Here is a 15,858-nt window from a genome sequence, read left to right as displayed (position 1 = left end):
CCTCCCGCCATTCTGCTCTAAAGACACTAAGATCATCTGCTGTCCCTCAGGCCAACACTATTCAACATCTACCTGGCACCTCTTGCCAAAATCGTTCAATCGCACGACCTCAGCATCATCTCATACACCGACGACATCCAACTGATCCTCTCCCTCACCAAGGCCCCCACCACCGCCAAATCCACCTCCACGAAGGAACGAAGGCCATCGCTGAATGGATGAAGAACAGCGGCCTAAAACTGAACTCGGAGAAGACAGAGGTCCTCATCATCAAATCCACCCCCTCCGCCTGGGACGACTCATGGTGCCCGACCGCACTAGGAGCTGCACCAACATCCACCGACCATGCACGCAACCTGAGACACATCCTGGACTCAGCTTTGTCAATGACCTAGCAAGTAAACGCGTCTCCTCCTCCTGCTTCAACACCATCCGCATGCTCCGCAAGATCCACAGATGGATCTTCACCGGAACCAGAAGGACGGTCACCCAGGCCCTCGTCAGCAGCAGACTGGACTACGGCAACACTCTCTACGCAGGAACCTCAGCCAAACTCCAGAAAGGACTACAACCCATACAGAACGCCTCAGCATGCCTCATCCTCGACATTTCCTGCCACAGCCACATCATGGGCCACCTGAAAGACCTGCGCTGGCTCCCCGTCAACAAGAGGATCAATTTCAAGCTCCTCACCCACGCTCACAAAGCACTCCACAACACCGGACCAGCATACCTCAATGAACGACTCACCTTCTACACCCAACCCGCCAGCTTTGCTCCGCTGACCTTGCCCTCGCCACCATCCCCCGCATGCGTCAAGCAACCGCTGGCAGCAGATCGCTCTCCCACCTCGCTGCTAAAATCTGGAGCACCCTACCCATCCACCTACGAAAGACCCAAGACCTGCTGGCCTTCAGGAGGCTCCCCAAGACCTGGCTGTTTGTACCAGCACCCCCCGCCCCCAGCGCCTTGAGACCCTCACAGGTAGTAGTGCACTCTACAAATGATTGATTGATTGATTGATTGATTGCATATAGTGGCACTTTATGACCAATAGGGAGATACGTCAGAAACTGTTGCACCCCATATGATTTGCTTAGATAATGGAACCAATCTAAAACAAGGTCAGGTATTTGAACCAGGATAGGATGACAGCCAACAGGGTTCCCAATCAACCAGCAACTACCTTCAATGTGTTTCAATATTGTTCAAATCAAATTATTTGACAGTTATATTGTATCATTGAAAGAAGGAAAACCATGAAAGTTTTATGTTTTTTAAACAAAAAACAGGCTTTTAGAAGGTTGATTTTAGGTATTTATACCGTTATTTCAAAATACTTGTATTATTGTGCTAGCGTCTACACATATGGGGATATATATATATATATATATATATATATATATGTATATGTATTTTATATATTTAACTTTGAAGCTATTTATTTATTTATTCGTATACATGGATATGCATGCACTACTATGAAACCTCTAAAGCTTGGGTATGAAAGGAATTCTTTCAAATTGAAACCATGCCAACAGTACACATATGTATTTTTTCTATATCCATGGTCAAAAGTGTTGTAACAATGCACATGTCACTTTAAGAAAATCACGAGGGATCAGTCTAAAAAAAAGAGTATTTAAACAAGTCATCATACTGAAAGCGCATCATGTGATCACGTCCCCTGTAAGGGACGTAATGTGTCATGGCTGCTCTGATCTGTTGGGAGCAACAATAAAATAGTATGTGGTCCGTGCTCTTTCTTTTGCCAATGGAAGCCAGCAAGACGGAAAGGATTTCCTTGGCGATATATATACAGGAGGCTCAATGAAATAAATGCCTTTTAACCCTTTACTTTTAACCCCTTAAGTGCTGCTGACGGCCAAAGGTCGTCAGCAGCGCTACCTCCCCAGTGCTGCGCACGACCATTGAACGTCCATTCAGCACTAGTTCTAATGGACAGCGCAGCACTGGGGAGAAATGTTTACACGCAGCTAAGGTGTTAAGTGCCGGCGGTCGGCGCTTTACACGTACCACTAGTCGTATTGTTTGGGCTTTTCAAACGACCTCAATTTGGAGGAGTTTGAGCATGTGAGTGCTATTGATCAGCCCCCAGGGTTTCCGCTGGAACGAGGATAACGGATGACAGCAATGTGGATGGCGGTGATCCCGATGCGAGGAGGTCTTTAAGGCATTCAGCGCGGGGTCTCCAACTTTCCCTGGCTCGAAATGCCTCACACTTTGACCATGGATCCCTGGTGTCTAGGCACCGTGTCAGCCGACGCTGGTATGGTGAGGTTTGCACGGAAGAATTGATTTTGAACATTGCTCTCCCCCACCCTGCAATAAGGTATATTTGACTGATTGCACGTGGAGCACTTAATGTAATGGGTTTTACATTTGTAGGAGTAGTGGTGCCTCTACTCCTACGCCTTTTGAATTCAAGAAGTTCATTAAGGATCCATGATTGGGGCACGGCGGCGTAGCTGAGGTTGTGTTTGCATATGCCAGTCAAGCAAGGAACAATGCCAATTGCCTGCTCGACGGGGAGGCAAGGTTTTCAAGGGACCATGTGAACGCACTATTGGTTTCCGAGGCATCAGACTGACTGGCATTTGTCTGTTACAGCTTCCATACAACTGAAATGCGGCATTTTGGGGCGTGCAGTCCTGTGAAGTTTTTGCTGTTTAAATAAGGGACTGCAGTGGCGATTTTTAACCACAATCACCGTGTTGATGTATATTATTAGTTGGAAACTTCTGCATGACCCACTAGAACAGCGCATGCCGTAACATGTCCTCACATTAGCCGCCGGTAGTGCTTTGACGGCCTCCAAATCTGGTCAAAGGGATAGTCAATCATATTTACTTCAATTATTTTGTTGCACTATAATCACTCAATTCATCAGATTGTTTTCTCTGTGCTACTGGGTCAGAGGAGGCTCAATGAAATAAATGCCTTTTAACCCAGCACTCTTCGCGTGTCTGCCCTTTTCTGTGAAGAGTAGGGTTGGATTATATACATATACATATATACACATACATACACATATATGTGTAAAACTTCTACACACATATTCACTGAAAAAAACTTAAAGTGCAGTTATACATCAGGAAGGTAGTAGGATTTTAACTTACATTAAAAAAAACGTTGACATTCACTGAAAAAGCACTACCATTTAAAAAATTAAAAAACTTGAAATTCGTCAATTATTCGTAACTGACATAAGTATAATTTGCACCTAAGTAGATTTTAAACTTCATCAGACTAGTAATATGGGCAATTAACACATTAGATCATACAGTGCCAGTTGGGAAACAACCGTTACAACGCAACTATTACAACAAACTACTTTTACAACGCGACTACTACAACGCAGGATCCTTTACAACGAATGCCTTTATAACGCATGACAGTACATTGCAGATGCTATTACAACACATGCCATTACAACGTAAGTATAGGTAAGTTTATCATTTAATAAATACATGTATTTAATTTAAAAAATATTTAATTAATGAAATAATAATAAGTTAATAAATATTTAAAAATAAAAATAATTATGAATTAAAAAGTACTTTAAATAAATTAATTAACTTAATTTAAGTAATTTTAATAATAATTGAAAAAAGTTCTAAAAATTAAAAAATATAAGTACTTTTTACCCCTACACTATCCAACACCCCCTTGAGTTAGAATAGTAATTTTTACCCCTACACTATCTAGCTCTTACCCTACTATTACACCCCTCTGGAGTTAGAATAGTCATTTTTACCCCTACACTATCCAGCACTTACCCTAATATTACACCCCCCTTGATTTAGAATAGTAATTTTTACCCCTACCCTATTCAGCACTTACCCTACTATTACACCCCCCCTGGAGTTAGAATAGTAATTTTTACCCCTACACTATCCAGCACTTACCCTACTATTACACCCCCCCCCTTGATTTAGGTTTAAAGTTTTTTATTCAGCACAACATACAGGCAAGCATATATCATCATGAAACGTTGTGTTAGGGCGGGCGGAGTTTTGAACCCCAGCGAGGAACTATTAGGTGCAGTTCGGGGGTGCATAGTCCATCACAGCCGTACATAGTATGCATGTTGCAGTATGAGATGACTTTTCCAGAGCAAACACTCCCCCCCCCAAGAACCCCAACTACCCAACTCCCCTGACCCAGCTCCCCCTAACCCCCACCCCCCGTCCAGTGCACCGAGCCTATCCAATGTACACATCTATTTTTTTTATTTTTATTTATATAAGCTTGTATCGCGCACAGCTACCCACAGTGGGTTTCCCGGCCCTAGGGATAGACTGAAGAAGAAGGAAGCAGCTTCGCCTAACTGAGCCAACGGCAAGCTATTCGGCACGTTGAGAAAAGAGCAATGTCTTTAAAGCCTTGCGGAAACCACCTTCTACAGAGAAAGCAAACCTCCCATCAATTCACGGAGCTGGCACTGTCGAGCTCGTGAGCCGCATGAGGCGGAGGTATTTGGGACATGTAAGTTCCCGAAATTCTGTGAGCAGTAAGGAATAAAATGGTTGCCAAAGCTCATTAAACTGCGCTACATCCCCTGCCGCTGTAAGCAATAACTTCTCCATGCCCAACACATGCCACAATCTATGGAGCCAGCCCGTGATAGTGGGTGTCGTGGTAGTGCGCCAGTGTATCAGAATGTTTTGGACTGCGGAACCTAGCGCAATGGCTATCTGCCTACCCCTACGCGATCTGAGGAGGTACATCAACCCATTCGGGAGCCCCAGCAGGGTATATGCGGGGAAGCGTGGTAATTCAATGCCAAAGTGGGAATCAACTTCATCCAGCACTTCCCTCCAATAAGGTTCCAGGAGTGGGCAGTCCCATAGAATGTGTGTAAGTGTACCCCGGTGCCCGCACCCTCGCCAACATGTATCGTCCTTACTACGGTCAAATTCCTGAACCCGCTCCGGTGTGTAGTACCAATAGGTGGAGACTTTAGTCAGGGTGTCAGTAAGGCCCATGTGGTATGCTGAATGCCTCGCTTTATAGGATATGTGCTCGGCTGTCTCTCTCACCTGTGGTTGAAGAGCCCAGTGACGAGCTTGTAGATAGCGGTGCCTCTCGGTCTCAGGGAGTGAAAACTCCTGGCGAAACTGCGGGAAGGGAACAACTCCCTCCGGGCCGTATATGTGACATAGGGCTCTACACCCAGCCTGCCTCCAGTGTGTGAACGCTCCATGTTCCATCCCTGGAGTAAAGTCCGGATTGTCCACCAACGGTGTGAGTGGCGACGGGAATGAGGTGAGGCCGTACGTAGTGCTAGTGGCATCCCAGACCCGCAGAGGCACTCTTGTGACGAAGGAGGCGTACAAGTTTTTAGGCCGGTGAGGCCGACGCAGGAACGGGATTTCCTGCAGGGGTCTACCCGCCACCGCCTGATCCTGAAAGAGCCAGTGCGTATCGGACTCCCACTTACTCCATTCCACGAGGTAATGCAGCTGCGCTGCCTGAAAGTATTTACGGAAGTCAGGTATTCGCAGACCTCCCGCCTCAGGGGCCAACAGTGAGAGAGCTCTGCGCATTCTGTGCTTTTTCCCTTGCCAAACAAAGCGCGAGACGTCCGACTGCAGCAGCGGGATCCACCCGACCGGCGGCTGGAGCGGCAGGGCCCTAAACAAGTAAAGCACCTGAGGAAGGACCGTCATTTTGATGGCGGCTATCCTGCCCAACCAGGAGAGGGTGCCGCGGTTCCAGCGGCCCAATTCCTCCCTAATCTTTGTCCCCAGGGCCGTGTATTTGGCCGATACCATGGCCGGTAACGTGGGAGCTATCTGGATCCCCAGATAGGGCACCGCCCCCGATGACCAAAGCATGGGAAATTGGTTCTGTAAGTAGGTCCTTGTGGCCGGCTCAAGGGAGATATCCAAAGCCACCGACTTCCCCATATTCATTTTAAACCCTGCGATTGCTCCAAAGGAGGCCAGCTCCTCGATGCAGGCCGGCAGTGCCGTCCGGGGCTCATAGAGCGATAAGATGACATCGTCTGCGTAGAGGCTTATAGCGTGCGTGAAACCTCCCATCCGGCACCCCCGTCACTGCTGGATTGTCGCGGACTCTTTGGGCAAATGGCTCCATGTAGAGGGCGAAAAGCAAGGGCGAAAAGCAAGGGCGAGAGTGGGCATCCCTGCCTAGTGCCTCTTTCGATGTTAAAATCCCCTGAAGTATACCCATTCACGCGGACTACAGGAGTCGGCCGTCTATAGCAGTTAAGTATCATGGAGCGAAACTTATCCCCCATGCCTGCCTTCACTAGAACTCATTCCAGGTAAGGCCAATGCACCCGGTTGAACGCCTTCTCCGCATCCACCGCCAGCATCATTCTTCCCCCCGGGATCCGAGAGGCTTTCTCTAGCAGGTGGACGATTCGTTTCGTATTATCAACTGTCTGCCTCCCTGGGACAAAACCCGCCTGGTCAGGATCAATAAGACCGGGTAGATGAGGGGCAAGGCGGGCCGCTAGGATCCCCGTGTATAATTTTAGATCGACATTCAGAAGAGATATCGGCCTGTAAGAACCACAGTGCTTCTGGTCTTTCCCAGGCTTGGGGATAACTGTAACGGAGGCCCGTAGCAGATCAGGCGGAATGGCCCCCGGTTCCGCAAACGAGTTGAAAAGACGAGTAAGGATAGGGGCCAGCGACGTGCAGAATGTTTTGTAGAAAAGTGTGGTGTATCCATCCGGGCCTGGTGCTTTGCCATGTTTAAGCCTGGCTATGGCAGAAATCACCTCCTCTATCCTAATATCCCGATCTAAGTGCTCGGCTTGCAGGGGATCCAGGGAAGGCAAGGCGACCGAGTCCAAGTAAGAGGCCATGGCCATCTCATCCGGAGGCTCACCAGTGTAGAGATCTGCGTAAGACCTGCGGAACACAGCTGCAATGTGATCGTAATCACCTCCTCTATCCTAATATCCCGATCTAAGTGCTCGGCTTGCAGGGGATCCAGGGAAGGCAAGGCGACCGAGTCCAAGTAAGAGGCCATGGCCATCTCATCCGGAGGCTCACCAGTGTAGAGATCTGCGTAAGACCTGCGGAACACAGCTGCAATGTGAGCGTCTTCCGTCGTCACTGTCCCCTCCGGATCCGAGATCTCCCTCACCAGCTGACTCTGGCGCACTACTCAGAGCCTGTTGACCAGCAGTTTGCAACAACGGTCTCCCCCTGTGTAAAAGGTATGGCGCAGTCGAAGTGCAGCGTATTCCGCTCGGTCCAAATCCAGGGCCGCTAGGAGCTTTCTCGCTTCCTTGAGCCGCCGCCAAATTCTAGGGGCCCCTGTCCTACGATGATTCTGGTCAAGTTCACGGACCCTGTCGGTGAGTTCTTCCCTCTTGGCCCGTCTTTCTTTATTATCGGCAGAGGAAATCGCCAAAAACTCCCCCCGTAAGACTGCCTTCAGGGCCGCCCACTGTGTGGCCTGGGTGGTGTCAGAGTTGTCATTGTGGGTCAGATATTCCCGGATCGCGTTCTCAATGCGATCCACCACCACCTTCCTGTGCAGCAAGGTGTCGCAGAGGCGCCACGTTCTGGGGGGTGAGCTGCCGGAGGCAGACACAGCGTTGCGTCGACCGGGGCGTGATCCGAAAGAGACAACACTCCTATCTCCGATCCTGTGACCAGCGCCTGCACCGGAGACGTGACCAAAAGGTGGTCTAGTCTCGCATACGTCTTATGTGCGTGAGAATAATATGAATAATCTCTGTCTGCAGGATGCATGTGTCGCCAAAGATCAAGGAGGTCTACCTCCGCCAGCCGCGCCCTACAGCCGGCAGAGAACTCCCCGACCTGCGGGGAGCGCTGCGCCGACCTGTCCGCAGCAGAATCGAAAACCATGTTAAGATCTCCCCCGAGAACAATATATCTGTCTTGCGAAGCTGTAATATCCTGTATAGCTGTACCGGGACCCGATCGTGAAAGGAAGACCACCTATCCTGAACCGGTATGCTAACAGTCTACCTTTCTGTTCGGTGAACTTGTGTAGGACTTCCCCTTTAAAGTGTCTGGCCACCAAGATCGCCACCCCCGCTGTCTTAGTGGTACAGGAAGAGAAGAATTGTAATGGGAACTTATGGGAACGCAGTCTATGTGTGTCTTGAGGCAGCAGGTGTGTCTCCTGAAGGAGACACACATCCGCACGAGTATTTTCCAGGAGAGAAAGCACTGCCCACCGTTTGACAGGATTATTCAAGCCCCTAACGTTCAGGGTTACAACCTTAAAAGTATCAGGAGGCATAGGAAAGGATGAAGAACAAGGCGTGAAGGCCCCGCTCAGAGAAGGCGGAGTGTACAAGTGTCCAGAACATGGCCCGAAGCAGCAAGGCCAAGAAAAAAGTGTAGGTGTTCGCGCAGCTTCCCTATCCGGGCGACCCAGGATGTGTGAATAGTGTCAGAATATCTAGTAGCTGCACAGTGCCCTGAATGATTTCCCCTCACCTCCCTCAGGCGCATAACGTCCCCATCTGGGCAAATCAAGGTGAATGAGTGCCTCCAAAGCAATTAGTGCCTGCATGGTGCACTGGATGACCCGCCCCCCCTCTCCAGCTCCCGGATCCCCCCCCTGAACTCCCTGTCCCCTACTTCCCCACCTACTCTCCCACCACTCACCCCGTACACCCCAAAACTGTCCCAGCCACCCTCCCCCCCCCCCAACTCCCTTCCAACCAATTGTGCAACGAGCACCATTGTCCCAGTCTGGTCCCAATGGACAAGTCCGTGGAAAGTTATTCAAGTGGACGTCCAGCCACAACAACCCCTCCCACCGCCCCTTCCCCCGGAACCCTCGAACCTGCAAAGATGAAGAAGCCATGGTGATCTCCCCCCGGAGTACGCTCAAGCCGTCAGGGCCACATCACCATTCGCCGCGACTCTGGCCACCGCATGCACTGCACTGTCCATTGCGGCCCGGACAGTGAGAGAGTCCGGTCTCGCTGTTGCAGGCGGGGATTGCCGCTCCTGAAGCGTCTGCCAACCATCTCTCGTGCTGCGCCGGCGGCGGGGGGCAGGCGTGTCCTCCTCCGTTGCGGTGATGCCCAGCACTCCACAGGTGTCTTGGAGGGACCAGAGTTGGTGCAAAGTCCCATTCCAGCGAAAGATGAGCCGGAAGGGGTGACCCCAGGAGTATTGTGTGCCATGCTCCCGTAGAAAATCTGTAGCTATCTTGAACGCTTTGCGTTTTTGCAGGGTAATGGCTGAGAAGTCCTGGAACAGAGCCACTGGGTGACCACGAAAGCGCAGGGATTGCTGCCTCCACGCTTCTCGAAGAATCCGCTTCTTTAGAGGATAGTCTGGCAGGAAGGCCAAGATGTCGGGAGGTGGCGTCGAGGCTCGGCGCGGCAGGCCCACTCTGTGTGCTCTGTCTATACGAACAGGGAAGTTGCCAGGCTCACCCAATATCTCTCTGAACAAGTCCCTTAAGTACGCCGCAATGTTGTCTCCTTCTTTCGACGGGACGCCCCGGACCCTGATGTTATTGCGTCTGGATCTATTCTCCAGGTCCTCAGCGTGGGCCTGGAGATCTAGCTGCTGGTCCTTAAGCCGGAGCACTTCCTGCTGTAGCTGCACTATCTCCTCGTCTCGGGAGTGTCCAGCCTCCTCCACCGAGGCCACTCGCTCACCCAGGGAGTCGACCTCCCTTCCCCCCTCCCAGACCTCTCCGGCCACCTCCTGCTTCAGCGTTTGGAAATCTTATCGGCGGGAACTGAACAGTGACTCCAGGAAGGATCTGGTGACTGGGAGTTCCCCTCCCTCTGCTCCTCTAGAAGTGTTTGCGGGGCTTGAGACAGACTGAGTCCTGTCTGATCTGGGGGCACCCCTGCCCAGCATCTCCGGTAGAGTGCGGTCTCCTTTCCTGCTCCCTCTATTCCCGGCCATCACATGAGCGGGGGGCACGGCAAGTGGCGCAGTGTCTGGTAGGGCTCGCATGTCCTGTCTCCGCGTCGCAAGCGAGTCACTCTGCGGCCTCCGCACCCCAAGTCACTCAAATGGGTAGCGCCGCCGAGTCACTCCCCCTCCTAGTAAATTCCCCAGGACACCAAGAACGCTGGCTCGGAGGAAGTAAGCACGGACCACTCACCGGCCTCTACAGCGATGTCCTGAGGCCTGTATGGTGGTGGGCGGAAATGGATCCGGGCCCCAGTGGCGGGTCAAGTCATCAGCGCTCCGAGCGGCAATTGGGGCACCACCCTCGTGGTGCTGGTATATCCTGCTGCAGGCCAGGGGCTCCCCCCCTCCAGCGGTGATACCCCTCTAGGGGTTCGGGTCCTTCAACACCGCAACTGGGATTTCAGCGGGCTCACGCCCTCGTCTGCGGGCTCCTCAGAGGCACTATGAGCCCCGATTCCCAGGGGGCAGCGGAGGCCCACTCCTCCCGGCGGGCGCAGCAGCCCCCTCCGATTCCGCTATGGCAGGCCTACAGAGTCTTTACCACGCCGGTGGAACATCTAGGGCCCCCCGCATACCCGGGGCCGTGCGTTTGTTGGGCGTTGGGAGGCCGCGTGATCAGAGGCCTACTTCCGGTTGCAACCCGGGACCTGCGTAGTGATCCCATGCCGGCCCGCCACCGCAGCTCCTGGATCCCCAGCCAGCGCGGGCTCCGGTTCAGCCCCGAGCGGTGTCCGACAGCCGCACCCGGCTAGGCTGTGCTACGCGGCCGCCCGCTCACCTTCCTCTTCTGCGTCAATGGCAGATCCGCCGGCAGGCCCGGTCCTCAGCTGGGCTCGGCGACTCAACGTTGAACTCTCTGTCGCGGAGCCAGTCCCGGGTCTCCGGAGATTGGGTGCCCCCCTCCGGGAATCAATGGGCCAGGCAGGGCTCGCCTGTCGCTTCAAAGCAGCCTGCGCGTCTCAACGTCCGCTCCTGCCCAGCTCCATCGCGCACCGCCTCGGCCTCCTCAGCCCTCGGTCAGCTCTCTTCTCCGGTCCCCTCCAGAGCCTCGTAGCAACGTCCACTGGGTCCCTCAGTGCTCCAAGCCGAGCCGCTGTATGCCCTTCGCTACCGGCGCTGATCCCCAGGCATTTGGGGGGGAGATCAGCGTATTTCAACGGTCCGAGGGCCCTGGATTACGGGAGCTCATGGAAGGCACGTCTTCTCAGCCCGCCATCTTGGCCACGCCCCACCCCCTTGATTAAGAATAGTAATTTTTACACCTACACTATCCAGCACTTACCCTACTATTACACCCCCCTGGAGTTAGAATAGTAATTTTTACCCTTACACTATCCAGCACTTGCCCTACTATTACACCCCCCGGAGTTAGAATAGTAATTTTTACCCCTACACTATCCAGCACTTACCCTACTATTACACCCCCCTGGAGTTAGAATATCATTTTTAACACCTACATTATCCAGCACTTACCCTACTATAACTCCCCCCTGGAGTTAGTTTATCATTTTTAAACACCTACACTATTTTTAATATATATATATACCACACCCGCCAGAAGAGTGCAGCAGCGCCTTGATGGTATCGAGCGTAGTAGTAACCCTGCATAAAACGCTGAGCACCGCCACCCAGCCTCACGGAAGGAGCCGGCAAGGGCAAGCATCCAGCATGTTAGAGATACGGATATTCATCCGTCCCCTACTCCACCACCGTGATGTCGCCTGGCTGGCGAGGGGAGACTATCCAACTGCCCTTGTCCACAGATGGGGCGCCATGAAAACACAGGACTTCCAGTCCCAACAGGCACTGAGACACTTGGACTGCCCATCTAGGGGCGTGCCATTGTTTAAAGAGGGCTGGTACCTGTATTCCCGTGATGAGTTCACCTTTCCTCTGAAGAAGAAGGCAGGAGCCTTCGAAACGCGTCAGGAACAACACGGCGAACTGGGACCTGATTAACATTTTCCTGAGCCTCTCAGCTATCCAAGCACGCTGTGGCAATAAAGGTGTGTTGAAGAAATCTCCCCGAGAGTTTGGTTGTGTTTCGACACGCGAGCGTACATATTCTGAATGGAACCATCACCATTCTGACCACACCCGCCAGAAGAGTGCAGCAGCGCCTTGATGGTATTGAGCGTAGTAGTAACCCTGCATAAAACGCTGAGCACCGCCACGCAGCCTCACGGAAGGAGCGGGCAAGGGCAGGCATCCACCCTGTTAGAGATACGGATATTCATCCATTCCCTACTCCACCACCGTGATGTCGCCTGGCTGGCGAGGGGAGACTATCCAACCGCCCTTGTCCACAGATGGGGCGCCATGAAAACACAGGACTTCCAGTCCCAACAGGCACTGAGACACTTGGACTGCCCATCTAGGGGCGTGCCATTGTTTAAAGAGGGCTGGTACCTGTATTCCCGTGATGAGTTCGCCTTTCCTCTGAAGAAGAAGGCGGGAGCCTTCGAAACGCGTCAGGAACAACACGGCGAACTGGGACCTGATTAACATTTTCCTGAGCCTCTCAGCTATCCAAGCACGCTGTGGCAATAAAGGTGTGTTGAAGAAATCTCCCCGAGAGTTTGGTTGTGTTTCGACACGCGAGCGTACATATGTATATGTATATATATATATATATATATATATATATATATATATATATATATATATATATATATATATATACAAATACATAAAAAAGGTAATTAAATTAATTACATTAATTAAATTTTTATTAATTACATTATTTTTTTAATTATATACTTACCTATACTTACGTTGTAATGGCATGCGTTGTAATAGCATCTGCGATGTAATGTCATGCGTTGTAAAGGCATTCGCTGTAAAGGATCCTGCGTTGTAATAATTGCATTGTAATGGTATGCGTTGTTAAAGTATGCTTTGTAACGTCATACATCCGTGCCAGTTACATGTTAGATACATATAATCTGTGAATGTTTGTTTTCTAAACGTTTGTTTTATTATTGGAAGACATTGTAATGTAAGAGTTTGCATGCAGAAGATCAGACAAGCCATGGTGAAGAAATTAGGAATTTTCAAAGGGCCGGGCTCTAGTGACACATGATGGCCCCTCAAGGAGGTGCAGACTATAGAGGGAGATCAAGAGCCTTCAAGGCTGTGCAGACCACTAACGCTGATGAGGGGCCCACAAGAAGCTGTGCGCCCCTGAGGAAGAAGGCCAGGGAACACTCCATGCCCCATGTAAATGTAAGTGAGCCTAGACGCACATCCGCTGCTCTGCGAGGCATGCTGTAATCCCTCTCTGGTCTAAGGCCACATCTACCACTTTCCATCTGTTGCTTTGTGTGCCTTTCAAAATGAGTGTCTTTTTATTCGTGAAACGCTGTTCTTTGTCTCGCCTTTAGCAATGTTTTCCCTTTTGTGTGGACTGGCGCACTCTTTTTTTATGTTGCATTTAATCATTTAATGGTCCCTGTAATGTTGGGCGCTAGGCCCACATTATGTATTAGTAATCAGACACGGACACCATGGTAGTTGGTTAGTGAATCGGCCCAGAGCACGTGCGCTCCTCCCTTTTTATTGACTGGGTCACGTGACTCGTGACACCTGTGGTGGGTGGGTGTAAAGTGTGGGGTTACATAGTGAACAACTAGAACGTGTCCAGCAGGACACTACATTCCTCCCAAACTTTAATAAAAGTTAAGATAAAACAAAGTCCGAACCTGTGGGAGGAAAAACATAAAATATGCAATCTCCTAACTTTAGAAGGAGTCTCTTCAGCTGCTTGCTAGATGACGACAGTGGAAACTTCCAGCTGAAATGTTAATTCTCTTGGGCTCGGCGTCCTGGTCCTCGGTAGGCATGCTCTTCTGGACTTGCGCCATGGCAGTGTGTTCTTCAGTCCATTGAGATCTTGCTTTTGGGGTGACGCCGAACAGGACGACCTGATGGTAGCCATGAGGGATGTTATCTTCTACTAGTCTGTCTGTTTTCTTCACTCTAGGCAGCTTGGCTTCACATTGCAAAGGAGGGAGAGGTTGAAAGGCATCCCTCTCACTGGCCACAATAGCCAACGGCCCCTCGACCTGCTAAAAATTGGTTTAGCGCTACCTGGAATTTTGTTTTTAGTTACAGACCCATCTTGGATTGGGAAATTAAAAACAAATAGCACATACTTGCACAGTGGTGCTATTTTTTTAATAAGTTATCAAGCATCCTAGCACATAAAAAAATGTACACTCATTATATTCCTTGTTATCTTGGAGTCATTATTATTTCATTTTTATTGGGTCTTCGTGTTAATAGTTTGCTATTCTACAGGTGTTTAACATCGCAGGAGTGGCAGACCGCGCTTGTGAGGGATCCGCCTGGGGTCTAACATGAATCGAATTATGGTCCGTAATAAGGGCAGGTAACCAGACACGGCGGTGCACGCCACGTTGCGCTCTACCAACTCCGAGGATCCACTGGCGTCCTCCAACAACGAAGTGATCCCGCCAACTGGTATCGATTTGCAAGAGGCAAAACTGGACTTGATCCTGACCGAGATCGGGGCATCGAGAGAAGCACTGGAATCTCGAATGGATACAATGTCTACTCGACTATCCCTTTTGAAGGATGACCACAACAAATTAGCAGAAAAGATCACGGAACATAAACTGGCTCTGGACGACCTGATACCACAGACGACGGAAAACTCTACAAAAATTGAGTCACTAGAGCGGCAGATGAAAGGATTGAGGGATAGAGTGGACGACGCGGAAGGGCGATCGCGCCGCAACAATGTGCGCCTCCTGGGAGTGCCGGAACACAGCGAGGGAACCAATCCGACGCAGTTTGTAGAGGACTGGCTTAAAACTGTGGTGGCTTCTGAGGACCTCACCCCGCTATTTAGTGTGGAACGTGCACACAGGGTACCCCCAAGGCCGCCTAAACCGGGAGCCCCTCCGCGCCCACTGTTAGCTCGAATCCTGCATTACAAAGACAGGGACGCAATCCTCAAGGCGGCAAGGGAGAAGGCTCTGCTACCCTATGAAAATAAGACAGTATCGATCTACCCGGACTTCACCCGGGCTGTCCAGAAAGCTACAGCCTCCTTCTTAGGAGTGAAACGCTCTGCGAGAACGCAACCTGAAATATGCCCTGTTCTTCCCGGCACGTTTTAGAATTATTCATGAGCACAAATCCTATTTCTTTGACACAGTGGAAGAGGCATCAGAATGGATTGAAGTGGCACTCGCACCGGACCTATCACAAGACCCACTGGAGAACGCAATGGGAGAGGAAAGGGCTGGCATCTCTGATACACGGCGGGGCCCTAGGGAGGAGGAGGACTCAGAGACTGGCATGTATGGCACCCAAGTACCATCTGAGAAGAGGGGTGCGCAAGGAACGGCGCTGCTGCCGACGGATGCTCTGGCGGCTCACGATGCCAGAACCGGAGCAGAAACAAACAGCAAAGACAGTTCGCACACCCTGGCCTCGGACACTAGCTTTCAGTTATTCCCGCCCATCACAGCGCAGATGGCGAACGAGTTCTGATAAGCTGCCTGAGAGACACATGGGGTGGTAATGTATATAGTGCATATACGTACATACGAAATGGTTGTGTTGGGGATACACAGCAAGGGTTCCATGCAGCTAGCAGGTCAAATGTACTGAGTCTCTTGCTAAAAGACTCAGAATGGGAATGTAGGGGTACATCCCCCTCAAGCAATGGCAAAATGGTTCTGAGTTTTTACCCGAGTTGGGTATCGATGTCTGGTCCTGGACAGTTAGGAGGAAGGGACCTTAAAGTTGGGAAGTTAAGCACTAAAGTAGCGCACACTACACATCACGCACCACCACAAGGCCTGCAGGACCGGATGAGGTCACACGACTTGAGCAATAATGACTATGGCTATAACTAACACATACAGACTCTAACATGGAATGTGAGGGGCTTGGGTTCAGT

Source organism: Lissotriton vulgaris, chromosome 3_1 (assembly GCF_964263255.1).
Source record: "Lissotriton vulgaris chromosome 3_1, aLisVul1.2, whole genome shotgun sequence".
Lineage (NCBI taxonomy): Eukaryota > Metazoa > Chordata > Amphibia > Caudata > Salamandridae > Lissotriton > Lissotriton vulgaris.
This window is presented reverse-complemented; position numbering follows the sequence as displayed.